We start from the raw sequence: 12,984 nt of genomic DNA on the forward strand, positions 1-12,984 counted from the left end.
TATACTGTACATACACTACTGGTCAAAGGTTTTAGAACACCTACTCATTCAAGGGTTTTTCTTTATTTTTACTATTTTCTACATCGTAGAATAATAGTGAAGACATCAAAACTATGAAATAACACATATGGAATCATGTAATAACCAAAAAAGTGTTAAACAAATCAAAATATATTTTATATTTGAGATTCTTCAAATAGCCACCCTTTGCCTTGATGACAGCTTTGCACACGCTTGGCATTCTCTCAACCAGCTTCACCTGGAATGCTTTTCCAATAATCTTGAAGGAGTTCCCACATATGCTGAGCACTTGTTGGCTGCTTTTCCTTCACTCTGCGGTCTGACTCATCCCAAACCATCTCAATTGGGTTGAGGTCGGGGGATTGTGGAGGCCAGGTCATCTGATGCAGCACTCCATCACTCTCTTTATTGATAAAATAGCCCTTACACAGCCTGTAGGTGTGTTGGGTCATTGTCCTGTTGAAAAACAAATGATAGTCCCATTAAGCCCAAACCAGATGGGATGGCGTATCGCTGCAGAATGCTGTGGTAGCCATGCTGGTTAAGTGTGCCTTGAATTCTAAATAAATCACAGACAGTGTCACCAGCAAAGCACCCCCACACCATAACACCTCCTCCTCCATGCTTTATGGTGGGAACTACACATGCGGCGATCATCCGTTCACCCTCACCACGTCTCACAAAGACACGGCGGTTGGAACCAAAAATATCAAATTTGGACTCCAGACCAAAGGACAAATTTCCACCGGTCTAATGTCCATGTCCATGTGTTTCTTGGCCCAAGCAAGTCTCTTCTTCTTATTGGTGTCCTTTAGTAGTGGTTTCTTTGCAGCAATTCGACCATGAAGGCCTGATTCACACAGTCTCCTCTGAACAGTTTATGTTGAGATGTGTCTGTTACTTGAACTCTGTGAAGCATTTATTTGGGCTGCAATTTCTGAGGCTGGTAACTCTAATGAACTTATCCTCTGCAGCAGAGGTAACTCTGGGTCTTCCATTCCTGTGGCGGTCCTCATGAGAGCCAGTTTCATCATAGCGCTTGACGGTTTTGCGACTGCATTTGTAAAAACGTTCAAAGTTCTTTACATTTTCCGTATTGACTGATCTTCATGTCTTAAAGTAATGATGGATTGTCATTTCTCTTTGCTTATTTGAGCTGTTCTTGCCATAATATGGATTTGGTCTTTTACCAAATAGGGCTATCTTCTGTATACCCCCCCCCCCCCCCCCCCCCACCTTATCACAACACAACTGATTGGCTCAAACGCATTAAGAAGGAAAGAAATTCCACAAATTAACTTTTAAGAAGGCACACCTGTTAATTGAAATGCATTCCAGGTGACTACCTCATGAAGCTGGTTGTAAGAATGCCAAGAGTGTGCAAAGCTGTCATCAAGGCGAAGGGTGGCTATTTGAAGAATCTCAAATATAAAATATATTTTGATTTGTTTAACACCTTTTTGGTTACTACATGATTCCATATGTGTTATTTCATAGTTTTTATGTCTTCACTATTATTCTACAATGTAGAAAATAGTAAAAATAAAGAAAAACCCTTGAATGAGTAGGTGTTCTAAAACCTTTGACCAGTAGTGTATATTTTCACATACACCGGATAGGTGCAGTACAATGTGTTGTTTTAAAGCATCTGGCATCGGTTTGAGAGGTTAGGTGTGTTTGAGAGGTGGTGAAATATAATTGAAAAAGACAATAATAGCAACATTGTAATAATAATAATAATAATAATTATTATTATTATTATCAGTGCAGTTGGTTGGTAATTTATTTTGCATGATTAATTAACTCATTAGATAGTTTCCCACCTTAACTATTTTCGTCAAACCCCCTTGTCAGATTGTGGTCTGATTTATCGTTTTCATTTCTGTTACGTCGTTAATGATATTTCTACCGTGGTAGGTAGGCCTAGGTGGTTGCAAAGCTGGGTGGTTGTAATTGTGAACCATGCATGGGCTCAACCAAGGAAATCAATCTTCATAACTCCTCCTAGTGACTGCCAAATGTAGTGCAGGAGTAATTGTCTTCAAAACTAGAGTCCTGTAACACTATTATCAGACGTTGTGTTATTGTGCAGGATCCAGGACTAATTTCCTATAGACTTTAGTTACGTTTTTGACTAGAACATGCAACGCCAAGACTGCATGTTTACTTTGGGTTCTTTAACCTGACCGAGGACGTCCCGCCAAGTATCTGTCAAAATACAGATGCTTGAGGGAGGCTGATGAAACCACAGCACACAGCTCAACACGCAGCTCAACAATAAAGGAATTATTTCCCTAAAAACGAAGCAGTAGCTGGTCTGATCCACATCTACTCCAGCTAGTTGAAAATTAGGCAATTCAACTTATTGAATATGCTAAACTAATGTAACTCTGTCATGCATTAGTACCACACCCCTCTTCATCTATTTTGCATGCTGTGTTCAGTCTGCTAAATATTATTCATTAAAAAAAAGGATTTTCATAATAATCTGGCTATGATGGTTAATTTAGACATAATATGACTACAAAGAAAACTGCAGTGCCACAGAGCTCAAGTTTTAACTATTGAAAAGTCTATTTTACCTGAGGTTTGTTTGGCAATGCTCTGAATACTCATTACAGTCTCTCTCTCTCTCTCTCTCTCTCTCTCTCTCTCTCTCTCTCTCTCTCTCTCTCTCTCTCTCTCTCTCTCTCTCTCTCTCTCTCTCTCTCTCCCACCCTCACTCACTCACACACACACACACGTGTACACTGGCTTGTGTACACTATTTGGCACTACTAAGCAGTTTATAACATGCTGTCTATTTATGTCTGTATCACTGTTTCCTCTCCTCCCCTCGTTTGGATCAATGCAGATAGATGTGCTGTTTTAATTAAAGAAGAACATTATCTTTATCTTAGAGCAGCTCCACTCCTCACTATAAGGCGTGCCTCCTCTCTCCAGCCCCACAACCAGGGAGAGATTGCCTGTAGTGGCTCACCCAGACCAACCTGGCCCTCACACTCGATGGCCTTTAATGGTGCGATTGTAAAACACCTTGTCACATGAGGGAGTTACAATGATGTTTTACAACCCCCAGCTTTCAGAGATGAGCCATAATATCACCCCCCATAACGTTTAAACAGGCCTCTCTGTTTGCAAGGAGTTGCATAATGCCAAAGACCATTCTTTTAAAATGCACATTAAAACAGATGTGGCCCATAAAGTGGGCACTTAAGCACAAGGCCACAGAGATGGGGAAACACACACAGGCTGAATATGCCTTAATATGTGGGATTCAGAGATCAGGCCATTTAGCTTGGAACACACAGAGGCCCTCTGAAGGCGTCACAGCATTACAGCTGGAGAGAGGGGCAGTTTCAACAGGCTAGTAGGAAGAAACAGGATATATAACATCCCCATATTTAATTTGTCTCTCTCCATGTCAATTCATCAGTGCTTCTTTTATGCAGCTCTTTATTCATCTCTTCCTTTGGTTCGTTTTCTTTTATCAACGTTAGTGTTTAAATCCTGACATGTGTGATGGTTGGCTGATGCAATCGCAGGAGCCCTGGCTGCTGAGAGGAGCACACAATTAAACAGGAATAATTGTATAAATACTATCATGACATGGAACAAAGACGTGAATATCAATTTCCAAGGAAGGGCGCAAGCGGCCCCCCCTTCAGCCTACTGTATGTTTCCCAGGTAACCCAATGGGATGCAGATCAGCCGAGGCAGGCAGGCCCTTGTGTCCTCCTGCAATTCAGCCTGATGATGACTAACACTCCTGTACATGGAGAGGCAGGTGGGAGATAGCCTACAGTACGTTCACAACCATTCCCACATCTTTTTTTCTTTCTGTCCATCTCTGAATTGATCAATTTGGCTCTTTTTCTTTTTTGCCCTTCCACTTACGGACGGCAGAATCCCATAAAACCGCTCACTTACAGTGCAGGCGGCCCGGCAGGGAGAGGTCAGTGTTATCTAAACAGACCCATTGGGCTATTTGCTATAGCACCCTCCATCTGGGAGGAAGCAGGAGGAATCAGCCCATCACTTCAATCAGACACGCCAGCTACAAGCAGCACACAATGAATTTATAATGTCGAGCACAGAGGGATCACATCAGATGAAACCCTAAGAGAGAGGGAAAGCGAGATAGGGAGAGGAGAGGGAGAGGGGGCGAGCAAGAGACAGAGGATGTGCGTGTGTCTGAGAGAGAGTTAAGTTATCGGTGTCAATGGCGGCTATTTTGCATGTGTTGTTGTTTGTTTACAGATGGAAACAAACAAGTGATTGTTGAAGGTGAGGAAATGGAGTGTGACAGTGTCCAGCAGTAAACAGTGAGCTGTGCTGCCTTGTGTGTGTGTGTGTGTGTGTGTGTGTGTGTGTGTGTGTGTGTGTGTGTGTTACAGGGTGTAAGTGCATGTGTGGTAGATCTATAGATTCTGTACATAGATACTGTAGGTAAATACTGTAGTTACTGCTATGCAGATAGACAGTGTAGATAGATGTAGATAGTGCTGTGTGTTCTCTCTCACACTCTCCCTGTACAGTTGTACTGTATGCGGATGTGTGTGGCCAGCAAAGCAGTGGTTCTGGTGGAGTGCTTTGGCTCTTGGCTAGTTTCCTTTCAGTCCTCTGTCACCTTGAGTGCCGAGCTGGGCCTGGTCCAGAGACTCCAAGCCAGGCCAGGCAAGGGCAGCCAGGCCTCCCAGAAGGCAGTTTGTTGTGCAGCGTGTATGTTTATGTGTGTGTGTCTGCTGACCCCTCCCCAGCCTCTGCCCTTTGACCACATTAACATATGCTAACTCCTACTCTCTTATGGGCTCAACTCCCATACTGCTGTTATCACCTGGAATCAAACATTAAAAGACTGATATTTCGGGAGATGAGAGGAGGACAGAGAACCAGGTTAATCATAAAGACAAATGAAAATGAGGTAAAGGAGGGGCGGGGGGTGAGTGACAGAGAGAGAGAGAGAGAGAGAGAGAGAGAGAGACAGGCTTGGTAGAATGAGAGGGCAGAACAACTGAGATCAAGACAAAAGGAGTGACAGAGAGAAAAAGAGAGAGGGAGAAAGGGGGAGAAACATGTAGGTGAAGACAAAGGAGAGCAAGAGAGCCGGGATATACAGTACAGTAAGACAATAGAGGAGCAGTATTGGCAGTGTCCTCTTGTCCTGTGTGCTTCCTGTGAGTCCCAGGTTGACATATGAAAGAGGAGGCTGTGTTCGTTCAGCTCTGGGCAAACAGGCCATTTTACGAGACACCTTTGCAATTACCTGTTACCTTGACTGTCCTGTTTTAAGAGCCCGGTGGCCTTGGAGTTACCTGGATACACCTGGAGGAGGGGGATAAAAGAGCCTAGTGCAATAGAGGCTCAGGACTGGAATAAAACTCCTATCACTGCACTCTGAGAGAGAGGACACTGCTAGCTGGCCCCATCTGTCTGTCTGTGTCTGTCTGCCATGTCTGTACCGTGTTCACTGGCGCCCAGAGTTTATCCTCAACTCAACTCAATTAAGCAAGATATAAGAGCTTTCTCTAACTTCTCTCAGATTCTAATTACTATATGGTTCAGTTCTCCTTTTCAATTAAAGATTTCAGGGAGGCTCTTTGCCGATACTAGTGACAGATAGGAAAATATTTGATGTCCTTAGGATGGGCGTTTAACATTCTCCCCGTGCTCTGACCTTAAGGTGTGTATTTGCATGCGTACGTGTGAGAGTGTGTGTGTGTGTGCTTTTGCGCATCAGCACAGTGCATCTGTGTGTGTTTGTTCATGGAGCATTTAGCCCCAGTTAGATGGTCATACCCCCCCCCCCCCACACACACACACACACACACACACTGTGTCATATTAGCAGTGTTTAAGCAGGACTGATCCAGGCCCATTTGACCTCCACCTTCTCCCTGACCTCCAGCTCTGTCCCTGGAGGGAGCAAGCTAGGAAGGCAAAGGTGTGTTTGTGTGTTTGTGTGTGTGTGTGTGTGTATGTGTGTGTGTGTGTGTGTGTGTGTGTGTGTTTGTGTGTGTGTGTGTGTGTGTGTGTGTGTGTGTGTGTGTGTGTGTGTGTGTGTGTGTGAGAAAGAGAGAGAGGGTTGGCTCTGGCTGTCTGACTCAAGAGCAAACACTGATGGTCAAACAGACAGCCCCCTCCACCCATTTTCTTGCATACTCTTTCACTCTCTATCCCCCCTTCACCTCTCCACCACCCCCTCCCTCCCATGCTCCTTGGCCACCTAGCTCGATATAAGCTAAGTGCATCATGTAGTTCTATTGAGAGGCATGTGTGGAATATACAAGTGGAAGATGTACAGTGGCTTGCGAAAGTATTCATCCCCCTTGACATTTTTCCTATTTTGTTGCCTTACAACCTGGAATTAAAATAGATTTTTGGGGGGGTTGTATCATTTCATTTACACAACATGCATCACTTTGAAGATGCAAAATATTTTTTTGGGTGAAACAAACAAGAAATACGACAAAAAACAGAAAACTTGAGCGTGCATAACTATTCACCCCCCCCCCCAAAGTAAATACTTTGTAGAGCCACCTTTTGCAGCAATTACAGCTGCAAGTCTCTTGGGGTATGTCTCTATAAGCTTGGCACATCTAGCCACTGGGATTTTTGCCCATTCTTCAAGGCAAAACTGCTCCAGCTCCTTTAAGTTGGATGGGTTCCGCTGGTGTACAGCAATCATTAAGTCATACCACAGATTCTCAATTAGATTGAGGTCTGGGCTTTGACAAGGCCATTCCAAGACATTTAAATGTTTCCCCTTAAACCACTCGTGTTGCTTTAGCAGTATGCTTAGGGTCATTGTCCTGCTGGAAGGTGAACCACCGTCCCAGTCTCAAATCTCTGGAAGACTGAAACAGGTTTCCCTCAAGAATTTCCCTGTATTTAGCGCCATCCATCATTCCTTCAATTCTGACCAGTTTCCCAGTCCCTGCTGATGAAAAACATCCCCACAGCATGATGCTGCCACCACCATGCTTCACTGTGGGGATGGTGTTCTTGGGGTGATGAGAGGTGTTGGGTTTGCGCCAGACATAGCATTTTCCTTGATGGCCAAAAAGCTTCATTTTAGTCTCATCTGACCAGAGTACCTTTTTCCATATGTTTGGGGAGTCTCCCACATGCCTTTTGGCGAACACCAAATGTGTTTTTTTTCTTTTTTTCTTTAAGCAATGGCTTTTTTCTGGTTACTCTTTCGTAAAGCCCAGCTCTGTGGAGTGTACGGCTTAAAGTGGTCCTATGGACAGATACTCCAATCTCCGCTGTGGAGCTTTGCAGCTCCTTCAGGGTTATCTTTTGTCTCTTTGTTGCCTCTCTGATTAATGCCCTCCTTGCCTGGTCTGTGAGGTTTGGTGGGCGGCCCTGTCTTGGCAGGTTTGTTGTGGTGCCATATTCTTTCCATTTTCTATTCATGGATTTAATGGTGCTCTGTGGGATGTTCAAAGTTTCGGATTTCGGATTTATAACCCAACCCTGATCTGTACTTCTCCACAACTTTGTCCTTGACCTGTTTGGAGAGCTCCTTGGTCTTCATGGTGCCGCTTGCTTGGTGGTGCCCCTTGCTTAGTGGTGTTGCAGACTCTGGGGCCTTTCAGAGCAGGTGTATATATACTGTGATCATGTGACACTTAGAGTGCACACAGGTGGACTTTATTTAACTAATTATGTGACTTCTGAAGGTAATTGGTTGCACCAGATCTTATTTAGGAGCATCATAGCAAAGGGGGTGAATACATATGCATGCACCACTTTTCCATTATTATTATTTTTTGTGTAGGTCCATTACATGAAATCCAAATAAAAATCCATTTAAATTACAGGTTGTAATGCAACAAAATAGGAAAAACGCCAAAGGGGATGAATATTTTTTGCAAGGCATTGTATCTGTCAATCAATGGAGCAGACAGAATTGAGAACAAAAAGGTAAAACATGAAGATCCCAATGTCCAGTGTCATGTGAATTCCCTGCAGGGGGACTGACTGCCTTGAGTGCCTTGACCAACACAACAGGACCTGCCAATCATTTGTCCTGTGGACAGTTTAGTACTGACTGAGCCACAGAAAGGAAACAGCAGCATCACAGTGAAGAGCACAGTGGACGACCCCCCTGTTCTGTTTATCTGTGCTGTTATTGTTGAGGGTGAACAATGAGGTTCTTAATCAGTGGACCTCTTACCCTGAGCCTTCGCTGGGTCAAATGGTGGTTCATGCTGCATTGTGCTTCCCCAATAGAATAAAATATATGTTTATGAAAAGGAGAATTCATCACAAAGGGTATCTTTGGATAAAGTCATATTTGTTTTTATCCCTTTCCCCCTGGTCTGTGTAGCATGGCTTTCATGTGTGTGTAATTACCATATTTCATTACTGTTGGTTGTCACCGTTGGAGCATCAAAGCGATTGGCTCCCCGCATGTGCGGCCACCACTGCCAGAGTAGTACACAACTATTTTTTTTTTAAAGAATAAATTTGCCTGCGCCTGTTTTTGAGTGCACTCTCCCCCTCAAGCTGCCGTCGATATCAAAGAGAAGCCATTCGGCTGGTGAAGTGCCCCTTGTGCTGAGTAATAAAGCAGTGGATCGTCGCAGAAACCTGTGAAACATAACACTCTCACCTTCTCTCTCTCTCTCTACCTTGTACACACACGCTGTCCTTTTCTCCCTCGCTCTCGCCTCCTCAAACACACATGTCGCAAAACAGTCATCTCGATGGAAACACGACCATGTTGTAGGGCCAACAGCCACTTTGATAGTGCTTTGAGTTGCCACATGTATGCATAACACAAACATATGGAAACAGTCAAAACAATAGGAACCATGTTATATATAATATATTTCTCATTTTTCCCTGTTTCTCTTTGGGTTGGTCTTAGGGCCTTGCTTGCACCTGACTGTAAACCCATTGAACTCAGTCTTACTGTTACAGTATGAATTAAGCCTGGCAGAGACAAGATTAGTAGATTCAAGTAATGTTCTATAGTATACTACCATTAGAGCAGTCTTGTTTCCCCACCTGCAGTGTGCCTCAGCGTCCTTTATCAAAGGGATTATCTGTTAGAGGGCGGCTATCTATCCGAGGGCAAATCCACTTTGTTTTCCGAAGCTTTATTGCTGATGGCTAGACAGTGATGACCAGCCATTTGGTTTGGTGGAACATTCACTAGCCTGTGGTTAGTTAAGTTGATAGAAATTGTCTCTTTTTCTTAGTATACCTTACTATATACAGTGGGGGGGGGGGGAAGTATTTAGTCAGCCACCAATTGTGCAAGTTCTCCCACTTAAAAAGATGAGAGAGGCCTGTAATTTTCATCATAGGTACACGTCAACTATGACAGACAAAATGAGAAGAAAAAATCCAGAAAATCACATTGTAGGATTTTTAATGAATTTATTTGCAAATTATGGTGGAAAATAAGTATTTGGTCACCTACAAAGAAGCAAGATTTCTGGCTCTCACAGACCTGTTAAAAAAAAGTTAAATAAAGTCCACCTGTGTACAATCTAAGTGTCACATGATCACAGTATATATACACCTGTTCTGAAAGTCCCCAGAGTCTGCAACACCACTAAGCAAGGGGCACCACCAAGCAAGCGGCATTATGAAGACCAAGGAGCTCTCCAAACAGGTCAGGGACAAAGTTGTGGAGAAGTACAGATCAGGGTTGGGTTATAAATCCGAAATCCGAAACTTTGAACATCCCACAGAGCACCATTAAATCCATTATTAAAAAAATTGAAAGAATATGGCACCACAACAAACCTGGCAAGAGAGGGCCGCCCACCAAAACTCACGGACCAGGCAAGGAGGGCATTAATCAGAGAGGCAACAAAGAGACCAAAGATAACCCTGAAGGAGCTGCAAAGCTCCACAGCGGCGTTTGGAGTATCTGTCCATAGGACCACTTTAAGCCGTACACTCCACAGAGCTGGGCTTTATGGAAGAGTGGCCAGAAAAAAGCTGAGAGTAAAATTGAGCTTTTTGGCCATCAAGGAAAACGCTATGTCTGGCGCAAACCCAACACCTCTCATCATCCCGAGAACACCATCCCCACAGTGAAGCATGGTGGTGGCAGATTCATGCTGTGGGGATGTTTTTCATCGGCAGGGACTGGGAAACTGGTCAGAATTGAAGGAATGGTGGATGGCGCTAAATACAGGGAAATTCTTGAGGGAAACCTGTTTCAGTCTTCCAGAGATTTGAGACTGGGATGGAGGTTCACCTTCCAGCAGGACAATGACCCTAAGCATACTGCTAAAGCAACACTTGAGTGGTTTAAGGGGAAACATTTAAATGTCTTGGAATGGCCTAGTCAAACCCCAGACCTAAATCCAATTGAGAATCTGTGCTATGACTTAACGATTGCTTTACACCAGAGGAACCCATCCAACTGGAGCAGTTTTGCATTGAAGAATGGGCAAAAATCCCAGTGACTAGATGTGCCAAACTTATAGAGACATACCCCAAGAGACTTGCTGCTGTAATTGCTGCAAAGGGTGGCTCTACAAAGTATTGACTTTGGGGGGGGTGAATAGTTATGCACGCTCAAGTTTTCTGTTCTATATTTTGCATCTTCAAAGTGGTAGGCATGTTGTGTAAATCAAATGATACAAAAATCAATTTTAATTCCAGGTTGTATGGCAACAAAATAGGAAAAATGCCAAGGGGGGTGAATACTTTCGCCAGCCACTGTAGGTTCACACAAGGGGAAACAATTTGAAATGTGAACATCCAATAATTGATGTGTGTGTCTTTTGTGTATTTTCGTTCCTTTCAATTCATAACCACAACTCACAAACTATAACTCTCATAGAAGCAACATAGTATTGATTTCTAAGGTCCTTGATGGAAGACCTTGGACTGGATAACAATCGCTTTCTTATCTCTCTCCTCCATCCTGTTGCTTTCAATAGGTTCCTGCGAGCACCTAAAGGCCCTCACAAGGCCAACATGCCACTAAGCTTTTTTGTTTGATTTGTAATCCTTTTACCAGAGGTGATTTTTAACAACTTCCTTATCCCCCTCCAGTCAAGTCAACTCAGTCTGGCGCCTGATCCATTGCAGCCCACCTCGGCCCTGGGCCCCGGCAAGCCTTAACCTTGGAACCCCCCACCACCCCCAACCTCCCAGGAAGCGCGTGGAGAGGGGGAGTGAGGCCAGGGGTGGAGGTGTGTGGAGAAAACAAGGACCTGCCACATTATATGCTTTAACATGACTGGCAAATCCACCGCGGTTAAACAAACTTAACCTTCATTTGTGAAACGGTGCAAATCAAAGGGCAAAAAACGACTTGTGCTGGTAATTACCGCTGGGGGAGAGCAACAGGGGAAGGAAGGATGGAGGGAGGAGAGAGAGGGGAGCGCCGGGAGATAGAGGGGGGAGAATTCAAAAAGAAGGGGAATCATTTAAGGTGATGAAGAATTTTTAATGAGTTTGCCCAGAAATTGATTTTCCGCTGTAATCTTTTATTTATATGCAGACTGGTCTCTTTCCTGGGTAGTGTGAGGGTCAGTCCTGTGTGAACCCTGTCAGGACCCCCACTCTGTCAAACAACACCCCAAAGCCCAGGGAAAATGGTATTTTAGCAAAGGCAAACATTGTCCTGTCTTGGCTTAAGGGGTGAAATAGCTGTTAATTTCTTAAAACTTGTTCCCCTCCATCCATCATGCCAGAAACTCTGTCTGGAGGAAGGAAGAGAGGATGTTGAAATTGGAACAAAGTTTAGACAGTTATCATAATTTATTATCCAATTAATATTAATGGGGTTAGAGTGTCATTGGAGCATCTCAATTAGGTGAAGGGGATTTAGTTAGCAAGCAACCACCAGCAGAACAAGTTGGCATAATGGCTGTGGCAGTTAGGATACTACTTGTGAAGGAGTGGCTTTTACTAGAAGCATTCACACTGTTATACTTGATTTGTATTATAAGGTATTGGGAATTGTACTTTATTGAGTGAGTTGTGATTGTGTTTTGTATCTGTCATCTTGCGTCAATTCATTGCTGTTTATTGTGCTACTTCCTTATCTTTCATTTGACAAAAGTGTATGTTTGCTGCCAATTTGAACAGGTGTCTCAAGAAATATATTTTCAATTTCAAATGGATTTCAATCTCAAATGGATTGTTACATATTATCATAGTCTCAGACAGAATGGAATAGATGGATCATACAGGTCATAATTATTGAGCTCATTAAATCTGTTTGGTTTGTGTTTACTATATGGTGAGACACTATTTCAGTCAACCAATGCTTTGTGCATGAGATTTATTATGAAATAGATTAAGAATGCATATTTTGGAATAGATATGAAGCCTATCTCTGCTCCAATATCTAGCTATATGCCTCAATATTTCATAATAATAAACACATTCAACATTGAATGTCTGTTATTACTCTGACTTTTCCCATGTATTAGTATACCTATATTTCCAGTAAATACAGGACAACATAGGTCTAGTATTTTTGGTTTCCGTGCTATACAGATGGCTCCAGTGCAAGGCTCTGTTAGGTTAATTAAAAGCAGCCGGTGTACAGGACTAGAGGAACTTCCAGCAACAACATGCCTGAGTCATATGGGTCAACGTGGATTTCGGGAATGACTGAACGTGTGACAATAACTAAATAAAAATGATAATGAATGAATGAATAAATAAATAACATGTTTCATATAAATAGATAGGCTTGCCTAGATAAGGGTTGAGGCTATGCATAACATTATACTGTGCCATTGAATTAAGAACGTTTTAATCACCGTTGTGGGTTTTGTAGGTGAAACAGTGCTCCCACAATTAAGAAAATTCACAAACCTCTCTTTTCTCTGCATAGTCCTATACATTTACATTTTAGTCATTTAGCAGACGCTCTTATCCAGAGCGACTTACAGTTAGTGAATACATTTTTTTTTTATACTGGCCCCCCGTGGGAATCGAACCCACAACCCTGGCGTTGCAAACGCCATG

This window comes from Coregonus lavaretus (assembly GCF_964263955.1).
Source record: "Coregonus lavaretus genome assembly, chromosome: 6".
In the NCBI taxonomy this organism is placed as follows: domain Eukaryota; kingdom Metazoa; phylum Chordata; class Actinopteri; order Salmoniformes; family Salmonidae; genus Coregonus; species Coregonus lavaretus.